We start from the raw sequence: 6,051 nt of genomic DNA, 5'->3' as shown, positions 1-6,051 counted from the left end.
TCAGTTAAGATTGGTTTTGATGTATGATGTCACAGGTAGGTGCCATTTTTGTATCTTTTCTTTATTATAAAATAGAACATTCTTTTCTATAGGAGGATTAAATTAAAGGCTATTCATTGTTTTCATAATATTCCTTTTTGGGGAGATTAACACCATTTCAATTATTGTTACTCTAGATGGAATATATTTAGTTATTTTATCTCCAGAGCCATGTGAAATATACCTGTGAAAACATTTAAAGAGAATTCTTTGACATAGGCAATTGAATGCTATTTATGTACTGCTCAGATGACCAGGGAATATGATTAATGCCTCCCTTCCCTTGAAATTTTCAAAGGATCCATCTCCTAATTTGCCTACGTAGGTTGGGGTATAGAAATAGATTATAAATATAATAATCATAAAAATGTTTAAGGATAATATCAGAGAGTAGGACAGTTCAGCTGAGTCAATGGCTCACTCTTTCCTGGCGATTATGATTCAGCGAGCCTAGGGTAGAATTTGAGAATCCATATTTTTGTTAAAAAAGCCCTCCCAGATTTGCAAACCACTGGGCTGGGTAATTAAAATTGCAGAGTTAGCATAAGTAAATGCTAGTTACCATGTTTCAGAGTCCCTTACAAATAACCCCAAATGAGAATGTTGAATCTCTCTTACTAGGGTTAGAACTGGAAAACCGGCCAAGTCAGTAGAGAGAAAATCTGAAGGATGAGTGTTCCAGATTCTAACTTAGTGGTGTAAAGCAGCCATTTTATCCTTGTTCATCATTTCTGGGAGTGAGGAATTTGGGAAGGGCCTGATTGAGAAGTTCTGCTTCAGAGTTAGTCAGACAGTGGCTGCAGCTGGAACAGCAGGGAGATGGAGCAGCTGCAGGCTGGCTGGACGTCTCTGTTCACGTAGTCTCAGGGCCTCTGCACGTGGTCTCTCCACGTGGGCTAGTTTGGGCTTCCTCACAGCATGGTGGTTTCAGAGCACCTGTGCTCCTTCCATGGAGCTCAGGGCTCTGAGAGAGTGGCTGAAAGAACCAGGCAGGAGCTGTATGGCCTTGTATGACATTGCCTTGGAAGTCGTATAGCCTCATAAGACTGCCCAGATTCAAGGGGAAGGAACGTAGGCCCACCTCTCCATGAGAGGAAGAGCACGGTCCCACTGTAAGAAGAGTGCGTGAAGAGGCTTAATATCATCAAAACAACCCAATCCCAAAGTGGGCAGAGGACCCAAATAGACATTTCTCCAAAGAAGACATTCAGATGGCCAAGAGGCACATGAAAAGCTGTTCAACATCGCTAATTCTTAGAGAAATGCAAATCAGAACCAAAATGTGATATCACCTCACACTAGTCAAAATGGTTCTCATCAAAAAATCCACAAACAATAAAGGCTGGAGAGGGTGTGGAGAGAAGGAAACCCTCCTACACTGTTGGTGGGAATGTAACTTGGTACAGCCACTATGGAGAACAGCATGGAGGTTCCTTAAAAAACTAAAAATAGAGCTACCGTATGATTCTGCAATCCCACTCCTGGGCATGTATCTGGAGAAAAACATGGTTCAAAAGGCTACATGCACCCCAATGTTCATTGCAACACTGTTTACAATAGCCAAGACATGGAACCAACCAAACATAGTCCAAAAGGATACATGTACCCCAATGTTCATTGCAGCACTGTTTACAATAGCCAAGACATGGAAGCAACCTAAATGTCCATGACAGAGGAATGGATAAAGAAGATGTGGTACATATATACAATGGAATATTACTCAGCCATTAAAAAGAATGAAATAATGCCATTTGCAGCAACATGGGTGGACCTAGAGATTGTCATACTGAGTGAAGTAAGTGAGACAGAGAAAGAGAAATATCAAATGATATCGCTTATATGTAGAATCTGAAAAGAAATGATACAAAATGAACTTATTTACAAAACAGAAACAGACTCACAGACTTAGAGAATGAATTTATGGTTACCAGGGGGGAAGGGTTGGGGGAAGGCATAGTTAGGGAGTTTGGGATTGACATGTACACACTGCTATATTTAAAATGGATAACCAAGAAGGACCTACTGTACAACACAGGGAACTCTGCTCAATATTCTGTAACATCCTAAATGGGAAAAGAATTTGAAAAAGAATAGATACATTTATACGTATAACTGAACCACTTTGCTGTACACCTGAAACTAACACAACATTGTTAGTCAACTCTGCTCCAATATCAAATAAAAAGTAAAAAAAAAAAAAAAAAAAGAAGAGTGTGTGGATGGGAGATATAGCTCTGGCTGTCTCTGGGAAATACAGTCTGTCCCAGAGTTATCCCTTGCCTCCACATTCAGTGCACCTGACCCCAAGTCTTTCTCAAATCTGTCCACTTCTCTAGGTACCTTCTCTAGGTATCTTCTCTAGGTACCTCTGGCCACCACCCAGTCCAAACTATCATCACTCCTAGCTTACCTCCAAGCTAGGCTCCTTGCTTCCACTTTTCTTCCCTCCAATTCTTTCTCTTCTACAGCTAGAGTTTGTTTGTATACATACCTATTTATAAGAAATCTGATTGTCCTTTGGGATAACAATAAACCTGCCTTCAAGGCCCTGCAAGATCTGGAAACCTTCTGCCATCCAGCCTCATTTTATACCACTGTTCCCCTTGCTTTCCAACCTGCAGCCCCATTGGTGTTATTTCAGGCCCTACATTCACAGCATTCTTTCCACCTCAGGACCTTTGACCCTCCCATTCCCTCTCCTCCCTTCTCTGCCACCTCTTTAACTCCTATTCATCGTGAGGGCTTTAATTTAAATCTCACTCCCCCTCTCCATTCAGAGTAGAGAGATAGTATAGCATGGTAGCTAGGAGAACAAACTGTGGATTCAGACTACTTGGGTCCAAATCCTGGCTCTACCATTTACTAGCTGTGTGACCTTGGGCATGTTACCTAACGTCTCTGTGCCTCAGTTTCCTCCTTTGTAAAATAGAGATAGTAAAAAGACCTATTTCAAAGGATTATTGTGAATGTTGCTGCGTTAACATATCTAAAACACTTAGAACAGTGCCTGCCATGTACTGCTCAATGAGCATTAGCTGGTAATAGTTTGCCAGCCTATTGCACACTCAGAGAACTGTGTTCTTCTGTCTTAACATTACCTTTCCAATCAGAGGTTATGCAATGGGATATGCAATGGGTTACCTCGTAATCCCACAGCTGAGGATAAAGAGGTACTAAGTATAAAGCAGGGGCCCTTGACCTGAGGTTCACGAACTGGGAAAAACCTACTTCCATATTTTCATTTACTTCTTACTGAAATTAAGCATTCCTTTCAATTAGGAATGCAGTCAACAAACAACAGTATTAGCAGAGCCTGCTATATTATCTCCAACAGAAATCACAGATATTTCATATCACAATTATTAGAGATGTCTTGAATTATTGTTTGCACATATCATTACTTTGAAATTATGTAAATTTTAGACTCGCCACTAGATCTTATTAGTTAAACCATTAATAAAGAAGCACATACAGTGCTATATCACACATTTGTCTTTTTAATATTTTGATGACTGTATTTCAGTATAATTGGTTTTCTTTGTAACCCTATTTATCATATTTTATGCATTTTCAAACATTTTCCTGAGACGGGTTCCTAGGCTTCTCCAGATGGTCAGAGGGGTCCATAACACACAAAAAAACTTAAGAATCTAAAAAAAAGTAGTCAATCACTCTTAGACATAAATCGTAGCAATGTTTTTTTGGATCTGTCTCCTAAAGCAAAGGAAATAAAAGCAAAAATAAACGGAACCTAATTAAACTTGAAAGCTTTTGCACAGCAAAGGAAACCATCAACAAAACGAAAAGACAACCTAATGAACGGGAGAAAATATCTGCGAATGATATGACCAATAAGGGGTTAATATCCAAAATATATAAACAGCTCATACAACTCAACATTAAAAAAACAACCTGATTTAAAAAAATGAGCAGAAGACCTGAATAGACATTTTTCCAAAGAGGAAATGCAGATGGCCAACAGGCACATGAAAACATGCTCAACATCAGTAATCATCAGGGAAATGCAAATCAAAACTACAATGAGATCTCACCTTACACCTGTCAGAATGCCTATCATCAAAAAGAACACAAGAAACAAATGTTGGCGAGGATGTGGAGAAGAGGAAACCCTCATATGCTGTTAGAGGAAATGTAAATTGGTGCATCCACTGTGGAAAACAGTATGCAGGTTTTTCAAAAAACTAAAAGTTGGGAATTCCGTGGCGGTCCAGTGGTTAGGACTCTGTGCTCTCACTGCCGAGGGCCCGGGTTTAATCCCTGGTTGGGGAACACAAGCCACGTGGCGCGGCCAAAAAAAAAACCCCAAACCCTGAAAATAGAGCTACCATGTGATCCAGCAATTCCTGGATATACATCCAAAAATACCAAGACACTAATTCGAAAAGATACACACACCCCAATATTCATAGCAGCATTATTTACAACAGCCAAGATATGAAACAACCTAAATGTTCATCAGCAGGTGAATGGATAAAGAAGATGTGGCTTATATATACAATGGAATAGTACTCAACCATTAAAAATAATGAAATTTTGCCATTTGCAAAAACATGGATGGATTTGGAGGGTATTATGCCAAGTGAAATAAGTCAGAGAAAGACAAATACTGTATGATGTTCCTTACATGTGGAATCTAAAGCATACAACAAACCAGTGAATATATAACAAATATATAACAAATATAACAAAAAAGAAGCAGACGCACAGATATAGAGAACAAACCAGTGGTTACCAGTGGGGAGAGGGAAGGGGGGAGGGGCAATATAGGAGTAGGGGATTAAGAAGTACAAACTATTATGTATAAAATAAGCTACAAGGATATATTGTACAACACAGGGAATATAACCAGTATTTTATAATAAGTATAAATGGAGTATAACCTTTAAAATTGTGAATTGCTATACTGTACACCTCTCACATATACCTCAACTATATTTCAACCTAAAAAAAAGAAAGTAGTCAATGACTGGGATGAGGAGCTCTCCTCAGGGTACACTAAGAGGTGAGTCAGTCACTGTCTGAGGACTTTATACTTATCCTTATTTAATCCTTGTAACACCCTAATAGGTAGGTAGGTAGGTAGGTATTACTATTCCCATTTTATAGATGAGAAAATTGAGGCTCAGAGAGGTGGGTAAATTACTCAAGGTCACGGGACACTCTACTAGTGGTGAAGTCCATGCTTTTAATGACTTCAATATCCTGCTTCCTATATAAATCCTCTTAGTCCTTCCACTATCCTGCCAAGTAAGTATCCTATTCCTCCATTTTACAGATGAGGAAACTGAGACTCAGAGATGATTAGTTATTTTTTCTCACAGATAAACAACAGAGTCAGGATTCAAACCCAAGTCTGTCAGGCTCCAAAGGCCACGTGCCCCACCGTGCCCTGCGGAGTTGATGAAAGGTACCATCAGGCTTGGAGAGCAGATGGTTTATCAGATATATGACTCAGGCAGACCTTTTCATGCCATCCACTGGGATTAGACTGTTTAGAAAGAAATTACTTTTGCTGCTTTTGCTATGGGGTTACAGAGCGCTGTATGGAACATCTTCGTGGATGTGAAATACACACTGGCATCTGGGAAACTCCATTAGCTGCTATTGTCTAGACCGAGTTAAAAGCAGGAAGCAGGAGCTAAAAGAATACACAAGTAGGAAGTTCTGTATCGAGCTCATGCTGAAACGGAAAGAACCATTATTTTGAAACCATTAATGATGAACTTGGTAAAGATCAAAGTAGTCTTGTGACCTGTAAATCTAATGAAATGAAAATGAGGTAATGGTATGTTTTATAACTGTTGAGGATCTGAGAAGCTGGAAATTATCTCAGCGTGAATGCCATAAGGGAACAGGGAACAGTGGAAGCCGTCTAGAAAAGGATCTTTATTCAGCTTTATTTATAGCAGGTATTCGTCTTGTCTTTCAAAATGGGGATCACAGGGCTTCCCTGGTGGCGCAGTGGTTGAGAATCTGCCTGCCGATGCAGGG

Source organism: Physeter macrocephalus, chromosome 14 (genome assembly GCF_002837175.3).
Source record: "Physeter macrocephalus isolate SW-GA chromosome 14, ASM283717v5, whole genome shotgun sequence".
NCBI lineage: Eukaryota > Metazoa > Chordata > Mammalia > Artiodactyla > Physeteridae > Physeter > Physeter macrocephalus.
The sequence above is the reverse complement of the archived record's forward strand: the minus strand, read 5'-3'. Positions refer to the sequence as shown.